The sequence below is a fragment of the Centruroides sculpturatus genome, unplaced genomic scaffold (assembly GCF_000671375.1).
Source record: "Centruroides sculpturatus isolate CEXI.00-Female unplaced genomic scaffold, Cexi_2.0 scaffold67, whole genome shotgun sequence".
NCBI classification, from domain to species: domain Eukaryota; kingdom Metazoa; phylum Arthropoda; class Arachnida; order Scorpiones; family Buthidae; genus Centruroides; species Centruroides sculpturatus.
Genome location: NW_019384305.1, coordinates 216,019 through 234,128, shown reverse-complemented (window position 1 = coordinate 234,128; position 18,110 = coordinate 216,019). Strand labels below are relative to the sequence as shown.

Genomic DNA, 18,110 nt, shown 5'->3' with positions numbered 1-18,110 from the left:
TATTGTTGGAAAGTATCATTTGCTTCTTCTGTACGAGTTTGGCTGTCGTATAATGAAAAACCTGACACCACTCTAGTAGCAAATGGTCTATTTTTAATACACAAAAAACGATTTTTTCGGCATTATTTTCTGCATCTATTGTAAGTTTTCAATCTAATCCGAGGACTTTAATAAGTGGTAATTATACCTTGCGATATTTTATAATAATAATAAGCAAAGTGAAGCAACGTTACTTATGCAACTTCCCCTCTCTCTCCCTCCCTCCCCCGCTCTCTCTCTCTCTCTCTCTCTTCCTCATTTCGAGATGGAGAAAATTAGAATGATTTCTTCCCCGTACGGTCAAACTGGTCGGAAATAGCACCTTTAATATTTTGTACAAGGTTGTTTAACAATGCCCCTTTGTCTTTCCCACCGACCATTGATGAGTAAATTTTAGTGCATGTTGCATTTTCTAACAGCGTAGACGAAAATAATAACCAGAATGGTGGGCATTGTAAGTGACCTTAGCCCATCGTATTGTTTATTACGTTGGTCCAAAATTGTTACGTTGTAAAAAGAGGTGTGGTAAGTATTGTGATGCGATTTAAAAAAAAAAAAAAATGTATTGTAAATATATTTAAAAAGGAGTATGATAAACATTGTAAGAAAAATTATATTTAAAAAAAGAAGTTTGTATGGCATGTCGAATAAGTAAAGAGAAAAGAAATGCTGAGGATTATTATAATTTATGACCAGTATTGTGGTAAGGGTATAGGAGACACGTTATAGAAGGCATTGTATGGTAATATTTTATATAAAATGTCTATTTTATCTTATAATTTTTAAATATTATAAAATATGTGATACATATAATGATTTTTTAAATAATACTGTACTTTTATTTTACAGTATTTACACTAGTATTATTATTTTTAATCGATTTAATCCTAATGCTTATAGTAGGAACTACAAGGAAATTGGAGTAATATATGAGAAATTTTATTAACATTATAGATACGTTAGAATATGATAGATATTGTAGAAATGCAGTAAAAATTCACCCCCACACTAATGTTATGATATTAAGTACTGCGGGGATACAATAAAGTGCCGTTCGACTTATTGTTCGAGAAGATTTTGATGGCACATTGCAATATATTCTATACACAGACCAAAATCATATAACTTTAAAGAATAATTTCCTATATTTCTGAGGAATTTCGACGATTCATCGAAGTCTCTAAGCTTCAAAGTTCAACGGAGCAATTGGTGCTATTGTGTAATCTACGGATTAACTTTTTTTTTTTCTAAGCCAAAAAATGAATTCCTCTCAAAGAATTTGCGGACGTTCTTTGAGTGAGAAGGATTTTTGAAATACTCTTCTAAAATATCATTAGTTTGCAATACTTGAAGTAGTGAAAAGAATTTTATTTATTTTATTTTATTTTTTCACCGCGAAATTAAATTGATAATAAACCTCATAAATCTTGCAATACTGTTACAAAACTTTTACTCATTTTTCTAAGCTCGTTATAAATTTAATTATATTTCTATTAAAATAAAAATTTAAAAAGTTCGTATTTCATTATTTGGACGGAACCGGAGGCATTTCGTTATAACAATAATGGATAACACTGGATTAAAGCACCGAACTTATAAAACTTAAGTACACAAGTAACTGAGTATAACTTAAAGAAAATCATCTTTTTAAAAGCAGATAATGACCTCTTAACTGACATCTACCTACAAATCGAAAGCTGGCCCGTCCGTCCTTGTCACATCCACGCGAGAAGCGTGGGTATAAAAATGGACAAAGAAAAGAATACGGGCGTCATCCCTCTTTATCGTCCACGTGTTCTGCCCAGTTTGAGTCTGAAAAAAAAAAAAAAAACGTGTCGACATCACGAAAAACGAAGTGGTGCCATCTGTCGAATTGGACGTTTACTATTTAACAAAATGCTAGACGGGTGACCTTTAAAGGAGTCGGATGTTCTATAGATAAGTTATGCCAAGTTTGGATGTCGTACTGTCTCTAGCTTGCCTTAAACAGAGAAAGATTGTGGTGTGACTGGGCGGTGTCTTTTCTATGATTAATTGGCAGGCTAAACACAAACCCCCCCCCCGATATTATTTATGTATCGTCTATAAAGAAAAATATATTGCTGTGTTAGAATTTACGGATTTTTTATTATTATTATTTTCCAGCGTATATAATGTTTATTTATCTTTTTTTTTTTTGAAAGGTATTTATTAACTGTCATTATGGTTTTCTTGCTTCCGTTGGGGAGAAAGTTGCGGTGGCATAAAATAAAATGCAATTTTTTATATCGAAAATATGTTATCTCGTATAAAAGATAACGTAATGAATATCATTTTTTTAAAAAATGTACAAGCGTACAGAGATATGTTATAACAATGGTGAACGATGCTACAAACAGGTAAAGGATTTAGTTGTAGATACAGCAATTTTTAGATAAAATAATGCCTTAATTTATACAAATTTCGTCACCTTATCAGTATATGCCCGTTATATAAACAAAGATATACAGATCTAAGTTAAGAATAATTCATTAAACATTGTTATAGATTAATTATGTACACTGTACGTATTAGTATACAGAGCCATTGAAGAATCTATATACTGTTTTAAAGTTATATAGATTCTTTAAAGAATAAAGATATGATGTAATAAAATATAAAGCCATAACAATAATGTATCATTTAAGTTCTAGAAAGAGCGTAACAGTTACGCGTAACACGTGACAGTATTGTGTAATAGAAAAGATATTGAGTTTTAAAAAAAATGCCAGAACGCCTATAATAGAAGAGATTTAAAGCATTAGGTGTGTGTATATATAGTGGAGGATTAACCACCACTCGGGCCTCCTACTATGAGTTTTAGTAAGGATCTCCTCCTGTTCCACCCTTTGTTGAATAGAATAAAGTGATATTAAGTTATATTAAATAACACATCGTTGTAACGATTAAATAATTTGTTTTATTGTTATTTCTTTAGAACCCCTCCTTCCGGGCCTCTAGGCTTAAGCTTACACAGCCTAATTGTTAATCAGCCTGGAAAAATAAGTCATATGTTAGGTGGCATATTTACCATGTCTACCATTTCCTTTTTCTTAAAATATTATAAGGATATGTTTTATACTTTTAGTAAATGGTAGTTATGGAATATTTACCATGTATACTACTCCCATTTCCTTATAACAGTATAAGGAAATGGAAAGAGAGTATACAGGAGAAATATCCTAAGTAACACGTGTAAAGAATAAGAATATCGTAAAGTTTTTTTAAAATTAAAATACATTTTTATATATTTATTTATTCAAAAAAGGTTTTTTTCTTTAGTTTTCCTTATTATTATTATTATTTCGTATAAAAAACGTATTAAACGATGCAAGTTTAATCAATTCACGTCGATTACTATGCCGACAATATATTCAAACTACACGCATTACCTATGGACTTTACGGCGTAACGGATAGAAAATGGTGTGTAAATTTGTTAAAATATAAGAAATAAAATTCCTACTTATATCTTTGATCGATGATTTCAAGCTGGTTTCTATTGAAAAATTCAGTTTATTATAGAAAAATGTATACAGTAGATGATGTTTTGACTTAGCATTATCGCTTCCAAACTCTCAGTTTAAAGTCGATGATTTTCCAACCAAACAATATCAAAAAATAGGACAAAATCATAATAATAATAATAGAAAACATCTTTTCTATTTTGATTTAACTATTTTTTTATATATTTTTTTAAATTTATCTATTGTTTTCGAGAGAAAATATTGCTATTTTTTTCGGAATTCTTAATTTTTCCTCGTGTAATTTTTGTTTTAGAGGAACGACATTAAGTAGATTATTATATTAAATCGTATTTTTAATCCCTTACAACATTATTTTCTACTTATTTAAAGAACTGTCTACGTATTGTACAGTTTAATAATAAAAATAAAATATATAACTAAACCCTTAAACTATAGATTTATAACTTGTTTACGGCTGATTGCATGGAAATATATTTTGTTTTTTTTCCTACATTTTTAACATTAATAAAATCTTGTTTTTTTTTTTCTTATAAATAGAAACACTTGGTTACCTTTTCCTGTTTTACGTATACACCCCGCACACAGGAAATTATTAATTCATTAACCTGAACAAATTTACCTTTAAAAAACCTATTGGCTAATGCAATTGAAGGTCACGTTGTTACAATATTNCGATCGGCAATTTTGTAACTTGTTTACTGAACTCAAAAAAAAAAAAGGGGTTCATTAACCTGAACAAATTTACCTTTAAAAAACCTATTGGCTAATGCAATTGAAGGTCACGTTGTTACAATATTTACAATAAATCAGTTTGAAATAATTTTATTTCTAAACAAATAATTAAAATCTTGTAAATATAATGGACAAAGTTAAGATTGAGATTTATAGGGATTAGTCCGTTTTGATGTATTTATAAGGCACCTATTGCTTGTAAACATATCAAAATACACTAACATCTATAACTGATATTGCTGTGATGTTTTGATTAGTCAATTATGGTTCAAAATATAATATTAATAATAATAGATTAATCAAGACATTCCAATAATGTTTTGATTAGATATTCCTGACCCCATAGTTGACTCCATTTTAATAGACTAGCCTGAAGGTTCAGGAATGTTCAGGAAGGTTCAGTCGACCCTCCTATAACACTGTTGATAATTCCGTTTTATATGAATTCCATGTTGTACGAGTCACTTAGATTTTACAAATACGTGTGCCGGGCTGTGAACGGCTCACGTATTTGTAAAATCTAAGAGACTCGTACAACATGGAATTCATATAAAACGGAATTATCAATAGTGTTATAGGGGGTGACTTGTATCTACTCAAATGGACTAATTTATGGATTCAGGATTGTGGTACACAATTTGGAAGTGTTTGATTCATTAATTATGAGATCCAAAGTCTGAAATATGGTAAAGAATTAAAAATATAGGTTAGTAGTTAAGTTAATACTATATCAATTATAACAGAACCAAAATTGCTTTGATTTAGGCCTTTATAATGTTAAAAGATGGTGCCTTCATCACAAAGTACTGTACTTCTTCAGCTGTATGGAATATCGATTTGTAAATAAGATTTTGATCTCCCTGGTCCATAATATGCGAGTGAATTATGACGGAAGTATGCGGAAAATCATTTTTCAACCTATACTTTTTTCAATTATCCGGCCAGGATAATCTAATAAATATTTTAAATTTTGATTAATTACATTTTAAGGGGCTAAAGCGAATCATTTATACGTATTAAATTACGTATCGAGGGCTTTGGACCCAACAATAATCCCAAGAAGGCCTCTCGCCGACCTCCACGGTCATAGGGTGGATAGAGGAGTATTCGTCGACCTGGCGACCTTTGACCGGAGTAACCGAGTGCATCGTACTCTTAAATATACACTTTATATATATATATATATATATATATATATATAAGAAGCAATATAACAATTAAATCTCCCGGAGAGATTTAATAATCGGAGAAAATGAATATTCTAATTTATCATGGGAGGACGTAGAAGGAGGAGGAACTTTGCCCCCGAGGATTATCATCCTTCACCTCTCCCATCTCTACGGGATATAAAGAGGCACTCTATTATGTTCCGAGTCCGCCTTCACGAGGAAGAACACTTATCCACCCCGAGGACAAGGGATAAAAATTATTTTATGCGCTCTACCGCGCATTAACTATCTGCTTCCATCCTACAACCGACGATAGTTTGGCAAAGAGGGAGGGTTTCTCTTCGATTGTAAACCGAAATTTGTGTCGGTACCCCCCTTATAATAGGGCTTATTAAAACTTCTAGTGGAATGTTGATACGATTAGTCGCGCACTTCACAGAATGCGACTGCTCGTCTCCACTACCGACCTTGGGTGGTCGCTTTGGCTGTCGAAGACACTGCTTGAATCCATCCGCACGCATCATCATAATCGTAAGATTTATTACACAAAGAGATGTTGTTATCCGCTATTGGCACATTACATAAGACCGGCTATCGATATATATTACACAACAGACCCCTACAAAGCGTCACACAATAGGACTTTCGGGGAGGCAAATAATGCTCTTGTTGACAAAAGTAGCAATATCGTAATCGAATGGCTTCGAAATTATGCGATTTATAAGCAAATATAAGCATTATAACGAGAAAAATTCTATTTAAGAGTAGCCAACTAATTGGTGGTGATCATCTCGTGCATCCATTCTTCTGGATAATGATATGGTAGGAGAAGGAAGAGCTGCCCATTCTTTCTGAGATCTTAATCCTGGATCCATTAAAGAATACTTAGTTACCGATTTATTTTTTTTAAAAAAATTTAAGTTATAACACAATTTATAAACAGACTTTTGATTGGTCACTCTTTTACGTCAATTTGACGTCAGTTTTTGAGGTAGTCTGTTGTAAAACCGAAGAGGTGACGTTAAATTGAAGTAAAAGTATACACTAAATTGACCAATCGAATGGAATTGCCGACGTAACTGAAAAAAATATTATTGTTAGTTCTATACGATCAATACGAAATTTATTTTTAAAATATTTCGCTTTGAAGTGTAAATAAATTCTCCTTCAATGGCTTCTTATTATTGAAGATATTTATATAACAATCCAATTAAGAATTTATTGCGTAAAATTGAAATTAAATAATAAAAAAACAACGTTTTTCCGTTCCTTTAAATGTATGGAAAAAAATATTCATATCATTATTTGAACAGTAAAAATATCAATATTTTGAAACTTAATTGGCAGGTTTGTTAGTTATTTCTTCTGGAGGAAGATGCTTTATTTTATTACTGGAAAGGCCTTTCATTTTATTCTGGAAGAAATCTTTTCTTTTTCAATTAAGAAAAGTTTTTTCTTTGATATTGTTCTCAGAAAATGTCTTTTATTTCATTCGCTGGAAGGCCCTTCATTCTTTTATTATTGTGTTGTGTTCGTAACATTGTTTCCACATATTCACGTATATTGTTCACTTTTATTAGAAAGGGCCTTTTTTATATACAGTATTCTAAATAGAGACCTTTTCTTGGACTTTTACTGTAAGAAAAATTTTCTTCTTTTGTTATATTATTATTATTAATAAGGGACTTCTATGTTTTCTTTGTTTTGTGAGGCCTTATTAAATTCTAGGCAAAAATCTTCAATGGACTTTTTCGTTCTCATTAAAAACGTGCCTGTTAAGGCATGCTTATAAAAAAAAATCTTTATATTTTGTCACGTGGAGGCTTCTTTTTTTCCTGCTTCCAGGTAAAAGTCTTCAATGGATTTTATTTGTTACCATTAGAAAGAGCCTTCTTAAGGCACGCTTACAAAAAAACTCTTGTACTTACAGTAACCTTTTTTTTTCCACTGTTAGTTTATCCATAAAAGAAGACCTTTACAGTGAGATGCCTTCATAATAAAACACAAGTTATACATACATTCTTTTCCGATCGGCAATTTTGTAACTTGTTTACTGAACTCAAAAAAAAAAATGGGACGAAACTTTTACAGTTTACTCTCACGTCATACAAGACTTTTCGGGAATGAATAGACTTATATATGTTAATACAAAAGATACGTATGCCTAGCACGAATCGTATTAAGAATGCACCAGAAAGAAAAAAAAAGTAGTGTGTTAGACGTCTATCAAATCAGATAATTACACAATAGAAAGCGGACATTTTATTACGCCTCCCGTCTTTCACTTTTTTGGCATTATCCTACTGGAGCTTGGCTAACGATGACAATTGGCATTCGACATTCGGCCATCTTTTTCTCCTTCCCCACTACCAAAGTTATAAAATAGCGTTAATGATTGTTTCTCCATCCCCTCATCTACTGACCTTGGCGTGTCTCTTAACGACCTCCTTATACTTACAGCATTAAAGGGCGTTCCTGAATAATGTTAAGAGGCTACGCCAACTTATGACTAATCTTATATTATCCACACCTGTCCGCAGATTAATGGATTGACTTCCTTCGCAAAAATAATGTAGGCGAATGGTTTGTATATACAAACAATGACCCATTTATGCCTCGTAAAATTATAAAAATTTTTAAAATCTCGATTAAAAGATAATTTCTCTTGAAGAATTTAGAGCGAAATTGGATCTTAATTGCGTTTTTATATATAAAAAAAAATAAGAAGAGGGGAAGGAAAGGATATTTCACTTATCCTAATTTTCTGATTGTAGGTTTTATTTGTTTTCGAATGAATTGTTTCAAAATGTGAAAAGAACATTTCTGACTTATGCCGGAAGTGGTGTAGTTTACCTTAATCCAACTGTCAGAGAGTCCGGGAGGTCTTAAGTAGTATCAAATCTTGTAGAAAATCGGATGAAGTGAATGTATGACTTGACTTGCCAACAAGAAGATTGTATTTCGAGTATAAGTCCTGTCAAATAAATCACGTGCCTACTCATTGATGGCGATAAATGTAGAAAGCATCTGTTGGACACTACTCGAAACACAGTCAACATTCTTAAGTAAACATAAATGCGTATAAATTTTTATTAGTTTTCTTTCTAAATTCGTATTTTCGTTAGCCATTTAATTATTTAATAATAAATTCAACTCTATTCTGAAGCATTGTTATTATATTCCAATTTATCTACGTGTCCATTCGAAGTGAAGAACGTTGATTCGATCCTCTTAACGATGTAAGCGTGTCTTCCTCCTTTGTCCTTTATGATCCATATGATCCGTAAATTAACCTTTCTCTTCTAAATTCATTAAAATATTTACAAAAATCATTCTTAATGAATTATATCATATATATAAATACAAGTCGACCCCCCTATAACACTGTTGATTTTTCTGTTTTATACGAATTCCATGTTGTACGAGTCACTTAGATTTTACAAATACGTGAGCCATTCACAGCCCGGCACACGTATTTGTAAAATATAAGTGACTCGTACAACATGAAATTCATATAAAACGGAAAAATCAACAGTGTTATAGGNCTTATGGGAGGTCATAGAACTCCCACCATGCAGTCAAAAAAGAGTTCATCTCTTTATATTTAATCTCTGTACATCTTTGAAGACATTGAATATTTTGATTAGTTCAAGATAATTCATGTATATATACATTTTTCTAACCTGAAGACATCTGTTTAAAATGGAAGAAAATGTTTTAGTTTTAATATATTAATTTTTTGCTGGTTTTTTGGTGTTCACGTGCATCTGCCATATGTCAACAAGAGAAACAATTCCTAATAAGAGAAAGATCTCTAAAATATTAATGTACAGGAATCAAAACTTTTCATGTAATATTGAAAAAATGACAGAAAACCCTGTATTTCATGCTATGCTGGGTAGCATTCTTGCTTCATCAGGCACTCCTGTGGTGCAGTTTTTACTGAACACCCAGTATATTAGTTTCATCTTGCTGTACCAATAATGTTGAAATTTCTTCACCTTCTAAAAACAAATTAACCAACCCAAGAAATCTCTAAAAATATTATTTAAAGGTTTAAAGAAAATATAAATAAATTATTTTTCTAACAATTAATTGTCATTTAAATGTAAGATTTATATATGTAAATATATTTGAAAAATTCAGAATGTAGGCTATCAAAAAAATTTCTTTCACTATATAACATATACTCAGCTAAACTACAGTCGACCCCCCCTATAACACTGTTGATTTTTCCGTTTTACATGAATTCCATGTTGTACGAGTCACTTAGATTTTACAAATACGTGAGCCATTCACAGCCCGGCACACGTATTTGTAAAATATAAGTGACTCGTACAACATGAAATTCATATAAAACGGAAAAATCAACAGTGTTATAGGAGGGTCGACTGGTATATATTTAATTATAATGCCCACTTTTGTATATTTATTAAACTGTAACGAACGAATGATTAAGGTCGTCCTGTGAATTTTTCAGACTAATTACGAATTCTGAGAGGGTCTTTGCTTAATTTTATTACTCCTAATGTAAATGTTTAATTCAATTCGTGGGTCTAAACTTATTTAAATCTGTAATTAACTATGGCATAAAACAAAACAAGTTTAGCACATTCCGTAAAATGTTTACATCTCCTGGTAAAAAAGGTGTTTAGACACAGCAAACATGACTTTTTTTTTTAACACTAAACAGCCCGATAACATCGTCAACACATAAACAATTAAAATTCAAGAACATTTGCGGTTTATTAGGGTTGCTTCATTAGACAGAAAGTTCGATAATAACAATCCTTCAAGACTATCCTCGAGAATAAGGTCGTTACCCTTTACTACTCGATAAAAATAAGGCAAACAGAATGGTAGAAGAGAGAGTAGAAACATGGCTAAATTGTTTTTAATAAGCATCTTCGGTTCGTTTTTTTTTTTTTTACATCTATTAGCGAATAAAGAAAATTATACGGATGTGAAACGAGAAAAAATTGCAGTTAGAGACAAGTCACGCGGTTATTATTATAATTTTATCCCCCTTCACAATAGAAAATGTAACAGAAAATACGCCTTAGCGATGTCATGAACCAATCTGAAGATTTTTTTTAAAGATGTGTTTGGAGTTGTTACGTCACAATTTTCGTCTAATTTGAGCCTCTTTAATCGTATCTTCTCCGTCGTCTTCTATCTTCTATATTACCTCACACTATCATCAATTCCCCCCTCCTCTCTAATGTGATCGATGCGGCATTACTTAATGACATAATGATGCAATTAATTAATGTCATTTATGTATCATTAATTAAGCATATACGAAATAATATTAATTAAAACAGAATATGAGAGAAAAAAAAATATACAATAACGTAGATAAATGATGTAAAATTCATAAGGGATGTAACTTATGATGAAATTTCGAATCTTTACGAGTGATTTCTTTTTTTAATTGTCACGTATGAACGAGCTCTATTATTTATATCTAGGAAGAATGTGACGTAATGTATTAACACCCTATTGTATACACCTGTAACTAATTTCTGTATTAAAGTATTTATTATTTTACACGATATCACAACTATTAACTGTTAGTTTATAAATTTAACACCAGTAATAGCACAACTTAATGGCCAGTTATAGGAATCCAATCCTACTGTGACAAAATCCTACAATACCAGCCATTTTAACCCTTTACATTCAGCAATTTTAACTCCTTTACAATTCAATGTAACAATTTTTTACATTGTTAGAATGTAAAATTCAAATTTATACAATAACTTAAAGAAGTTTAGTGTATAGTCTAAGTAAACTTACACACATACCAGTTAAATACTTTACTGTATTGTATATTATAGGCCAGCCATTTTAACCCTTTACATTCAGCAATTTTAACTCCTTTACAATTCAATGTAACAATTTTTTACATTGTTAGAATTTAAAATTCAAATTTATACAATTTGTAGGCCTATATATGATGGCCGAAAAGTCAATTAACCGAAATATATTCTAAGATTATTTTAAGAATCGCGTATAACACTGTATTTTATACGCGATTCTTCGCTTCGTTGGAAACAAAATAACAAGATAAAGTAGTTTTAACCGTTTATCCTTACCTCTGTTAATTAAACTAACTTCTTGGTCACTTCGTATATTTAATATTAAAACATAAAGATAATATTTTCACAGTTTTTGTTTATTAATAAACTATTCAAATCTTTAATCATTTAAGACGTTCGTGTGTCTCGCACCATATTTGAATAATGGTCAAAGTTTTGGCAAAAGTTTAACTCTGTCAAACCTAATTGTTGTAACATGGAGTAATGACCAGTTCTTGAATGGCTTTCTTGTTACGAAAGAAAAATGTACTCGTGTCATTTTTTTTCTTTGATCGTTTATAGTTTAATCAGTAAAGAATAAAAATAAAATTAAGAAAGTGTAACATAAAAGTAAAGTCAAAATTGATTATAGGAGACACATAACTTAAGGGTTTTTGTGCCCTAATCTTTTTTCTATGACAAAAACCCTTGAGTTATGTATTCCTTACAATCAGCTTCAGCTTTACTTTTATGTTATACTTTCTTAATTTTATTTTTATTCTTATTTTATTAAGCTCATATTTTTTGTAATTTATTTATTTAATTTGTTTAGTTTTAAATTTTTAAGACTAACAGCACANACTTTCTGGAAAAAAGGATCACCGGCAATCCTTTAGAGTGAGTATGCAGAGGTTGCCATGGTTACGAATATATTTTCTCCTCCCATCGGAGAGGCTTTAGCTCTTACCTATCCTTCTGATAAGGATTCTACCGAAAAATATTTCAGAAATTCTAATATTCTTCTTTATCTTTCCATATACAGTATAAATTACAGTATATAGATATACTATTACAGTACAGTATATAGATTATACTATTATACAGTTATAAAATATAACCGTATACAATATAACACTTTATATAGCCTACTGTTGCATAGAGTAAGCCTGTCCAGCAAGTTAAAATTTAATTTATACAGTGTTATATACAAACAGTAGTCTATAGAAAATATAATATTCAAACAAGACAAATTAAAATAATTTCAAAAAAGCAGACATCTGCTTTAACAATTGAAACATGATTTTATATGCGAATAATTCAATATTATATTTTCAACAATGGCGAATAATAATAGTAAAATAAAACTTTAAATTGTAAATTTTCACTTGTCAATACACAAATAATTTAAATTCTAAACATAATGCCTGTAGTGAGATGTCTGTAGACAGGTTTAACTTATACGAAACTTCTAAGATTACAAAAGTAAAGAACCAATATCAACTTTCTCACGAGGTCATACAACTTTCTCATATAGGATGACACTGTATTGTGTTTTTAACTTTTGATCTATTTTATCTAGAAATTTATAAATTTTCTATAAACTTGTCTAAAAGCTATAAAAATAGATAACGAAGCTAGAAAGACATTAATTAAAGATCCGGAAACATAATTTTCTAATAAATAATTTGTAAAATACTTCGATTATCTCTTTTCTATCTTTAGTACTGTGTGCTAGGAAACCCTTATAAAGTGTACAGGGCCAATTGGGGACATTTTGTTCCAAGAGAATCCCCGGAGGACCCGTGAATTATGGTACAAGAGGTGGTTTAGATGGGCGACACTCGCTGCTTTCAGAACATTTCCGAGCCAATCTTACCGTAAAATCCCAATCCTACTCCGATAAAACGTAATCGTCGAAAAGAATCGAAAGTGTTTTTTTAGGGGGAGGGGAGAAATTATTGAGTTTGTGTTCTACTTTTCGATAAAGAAAAATCGTTTCAAAGTTTTATTATCCCCAATCCTCGACTAATTTCAATTAATTTTATATATATTTATATAGAATTTTTACATTAATTCAATGAAGGAAACGGAATCTGCTGCAATTTTTCTGTCGAGGGATGGTTATATGTCTCCTATACGAACACTGAATTGTATCATTCACAAGGGTCATTATACAAGGTTATACAGAAGTACACGTGAATTCTTTTATCAATATAAACCCACAAATAGTGTGGAATGTGCATGTACAGTGTACAAAGAAAAAAAAATCATTTGTGTATCTAACACAGTGTAGGTGCATACTATAAATACTTATTTTGAAACTGTACTTTTAATACACGAAATTAAATTGATTAAGTGTCATACACGCCTTATTTTCAAGGCGAAAAATATGAATTTTTATGCTCTATTTCTGATCAAATTAATTCTTCTACAAATCCGATTTGAATGAGACATTAAAAAATTATTGATAATAAAAAAAATAAAGAAATTAGTAAATAATAAGCACAAAATTCACTGTGTCCAACGGAATTATTTGCTTGTTTAACGTTTTAAAGCCTCCAGCAATTAATTAGCATTTTAATATCTTCATATATTACATGAATATATTAAACGGAAACGAAGAATTAAGATAATTGACTTCTTTAAAAAAGCATTTTTGTTTTTTTTCGAGTATAAGCTATAAATTTAATTCGTATATAAAGTATAGGATCATAAAATACAATTTATTTAAACACTGAAAAATTACACAAAGTGAAGAAGCAGGATTTATTAGTCGTTAAGTGAAGCTTAAAAAATAAAAAAAAAATAAATAAAAACAAGTTTATCGAGTTAAAAATTCCTCACTAAATTAGGCATTGTCCTTAATTTTCATTGCCAGTGTTAACATGTTTGAAATATTAAGTTAGTTATAAAAATTACCAATATTTGTAATTGGTGCCACTTTGTAAATGTATAGGTTTTAGTAATAGATTAGATATTTATTTATTTTGTTTCCAAGATGAAAGAATTTCACTCCTATTACATATTGCTTCTATTAATAATGATGATAAATTGGTCAACTCATTTTCTATAGTATACAATGTTATTTTTTGAGATTTTCTGTCCTGAGATATTGAAGACCACTCAATTAGAATAGAATTGTATCCTGATGTATACTGAAGTTTTTATACTTTCCTATCTTTTAAAACGTTGATGTAAATTTTTTTGTCAAGAATGATTAATGATGAAATACTAAATTTAGTGAACAAACTTTGTATTTGAATATAATTAATTAAAATCCAGAGAAAATCAACAGTGTCAATGCATTGTACTTCTCTAACATTGATGACTGAAATTTAATCCTAAACATTGCTACTTGCCGCTCAAAGTATCTTCAGCCTTGACATATTGTGCATCTATGGTGAAAAAAATGAACTCTTTGAAAGAAAGATTCCGTGTTTGTATTGAAAAATTACAGTATTAAGTTATATAGTAGAAAATGCATAGATAGGAAGAAAATGCTAGTAAAGAGAGATACTAGGTTGATATTATAATTTTACAATTTTTTTTTCTCAACTACAATAATTAAAAAGAATTTTTTTTTTGGAAAAATCAAATAAACTTTTAAATATTGTTTTAAATTATTATTTGATAGTTTCATTAAGTAAATGCTGATTANTTTTTTTTTTTTAATGGCTTCCATCATGCAATCAACGTTCAGAGAAATTTCTATCAATTTCTGCTTTTAAATATATTAAAAATTTTATATAAAGAGATGAGATTATTTAGATTAAAAAAAAAGTAATTTATTCTGTCTTTACAACATTTTTTTTTTTTCATATTTAAAGAGCCAATTAACATCAAGAATTATCTTAATAAATCGAATTCTTGTTATTTTTCTTTCGTATTAACTCCTACAAAACTAAAATAACCTCATATTAAGTCTATAATAACATTTATCATTAAGAATCATGTGGGTTTCGATTTATTATATGTAATTGATTGATAGATAAGTCTATAAATTAGAAAATTAAGACATTTTTTTGCTATTTTGACAGTGAATTTAATCATTTTTAAATCGCTTTTTATAGTAACGAAAATCATTTCGTATTAAAATGCATAAGAAAAAATAATTTTATAGTCACAAATCTTTAGATCCACAGCCTTATACGTCCCTACAGCTTAAGGTTTTTGGATACAGTTTAGAGCCTCAAGCTTTTAAATTCATTATTCTTTAGTAAAGGAAAGGTATCTTATATGTTATAGATTAGAGCGAAAAGTCTAAATCGTTCCTACAATATTGCCCTCTTCTATAAGATAAAAAGAATATTAAGATACGGAATTATGCAAAATACTTCTACAGTCGACCCCCCTATAAGATTGTTGATTTTTCCGTTTTATCTGAATTACATGTTGTACGAGTCACTTAGATTTTACAAATACGTGAGCCGTTCACAGCCCGACACACGTATTTGTAAAATTTAAGTGACTCGTACAACATGGAATTCATATAAAACGGTAAAATCAACAGTGTTATAGGGGGGGTCGATTGTAATCAATTAAGCATGGTTCTAGATTCAGCTCACTGTAAATTAATTATTTTCTTTCTTGTTTTTTTTTTTTGTAAACCCATTATAGAATTTTATGGATTAAACTGCATGAAGTAAATACTAGTTTTCGCGTGTTTTTAATAAATACAAAAAAGTTGTTTAGGCTTTAATTGTAACCATGCGTGATTCAACGTAACAATAAAACTCTGATGGCCTAACACCCGTATTATAGTTTATTATAATCATTATGAAGTTAACAATACAATCATTTCCCCCCTTCAAAAAATATATTTTTGGAATTTAATAAAAAGAAATTTACTGTAAAGATTAGTTAATTTAGCCTAATTTCTATCAAAGTATCTGTACATTGAACTGAGGAATAAATTAAGAACGTGAGAACACTTTTATATATATGTTAGCACTGTAATTCATTATTCTCGATTCCAGACAATTTTTTTACATGTTATTAAATCCATAATAAAAAAAAATTATCCTGTGGGTTATCTGTACTTACATCTGTATATTGTTTTACTTAATTTTGTGTTGTGTGATCCGGGTTTATTGTTATTATATGGTAGCCCTTATAAAATAGTACAAGTACAAGTATCCTCAATTATCTGAGCAATGATAAGGAAAAGATTAGACTGATTAACATTACAATTAAGACTAAAAACAAGTTAATCTATTAATAGGAAGCATAGACCGAAGCCTTTTATATAAAGTTTTTTAACGGTAAAATTGCGTTTAACATTGTTTCTTATGATTAATTGATTTTCAAGCTCTGTGAAAACGATTTAAAGCTTTTTATTTTTGTTTAGCTTTTATATTTAGTTAACGTAGCATAAACATCATTTTCGCCTTCACCAGCCCATAGTTTCCGTTAGAAATTCTTTTCCTAAAATATTTTATATAGCAGCAATAGGAAAATCACGATTATAATGTGATTTCCTGTTGTTTCTATATAAAATTTAAAAGAATTTCAAGTTTATAATTACTTTTCTTTTTATATAGAAACAATACGAAATCACACTTATATTTTTCTATCATTACAATGTAAAAATTTGATAAGATTCTAGCTGTAAAGCCATAAATGATATTAAAAGTCAAAAGGATCGTAGCTGTAAACGTGACTCTTCACGTGTTATTTACTTTCAAAATTTCAGTTACGTCATTTCCGGCTATACTATTTCTATAGAGGTAATTTCTTCCCCACGAGAATGTCTGTATATTTACGAATAAAATATAAAATTATATTATATATTATAGAATACCTTATCATCTGTAAGAATTGCTTTTTATTTCAAGCATTGGACGATTGATAAATTCAGTTTTCATACTTGAATATATGGAGATAACATCCGCCATTTTATAAAACAAAATGGCTGCCATTTATAATATGACGCCATCTCGTAAGAATACGTTTTTTTTTTAAAGAAAGTAAATAAATTAAATTGCATTAATTTTAAAAATAATATAGGTTTTTAAGGATGAAATTTTTATATATTAAAAAAAATAATAATAACATAAAATCTTAATAAAAAAAATTTAAAATTAAAAAAAAAGTGAAAGTCGCCATACTCTATATTATTTTAATAAATATTGATTGTAAAATATATTTTGTAATTAAATTATTTATTTTTAGCGTTGTAAACGAAATTTTCTTAGATTTTCTCATATCTTAAATTTGTTTAATGATTATATAAATATTACCTTCATATACGCGTCAATTGAGCGCCATAGTGCGGCGAACGTTTGAATAAATGAATATAAATTTAAAAAAATAATGTATGTGTATAAATATAATCGATTAAACTTTACACTTTATTCCAATAATGTTGGATTTTATTGGAAAAACTAATACAAGAAACATCTCTCGATCATCTTCTTCGATGACGTCATGGATGTTAACGCTCTTCCAAGCAAATTTTTCCCCCTTACTTTTTTTTTAATACGCGCATGCGTGGTATTATTTGATGGACGCCTTGCGGAGATTTTTAACATTTTGTCGAGTGAAACGACAATAAAAATGGACAACTCGACGTTGCGGAGAGTGATCGGAATACATAAAATTGATTTTTTTTTTCTTATTTTTTGACACTGCGTATTAGATTTACATAAACTTTTACCACCGTCCCTTATTTTCTTTTTTATTATTATTATTTCTTCCCCCAAACTTTTTGATAAGGAAGCAAACTCTCGTTGCCATAACAATAAACACCGTTGCCGTAGCGACGAAGGCGATTGTCGATCTGATTTTTTTTTTAATATTTTAAAATCTTTATAGAAACTGCTATAATTTATTATTATTATTATTCGTTCTTATCGGAATATTCCA

The 18,110-nt window shown here is 29.5% G+C and overlaps 1 long non-coding RNA gene across 2 annotated transcripts in view; it reads left to right on the top strand.

Annotated features, from left to right (window-relative positions):
• The first annotated feature begins 22 nt into the window (after positions 1 to 22).
• The window catches only part of LOC111618705, a 19,697-nt gene continuing 1,609 nt past the window's right edge, over positions 23 to 18,110 (top strand). The window contains exons 1-3 of one of the 2 annotated variants that reach the window (XR_002755619.1): positions 23 to 177; positions 2,223 to 2,417; positions 3,340 to 3,482. This is a non-coding gene — a long non-coding RNA (uncharacterized LOC111618705). The remainder of the gene's footprint in view (positions 178 to 2,222; positions 2,418 to 3,339; positions 3,483 to 18,110) is intronic. The other variant, XR_002755620.1, reaches the window with a different exon arrangement.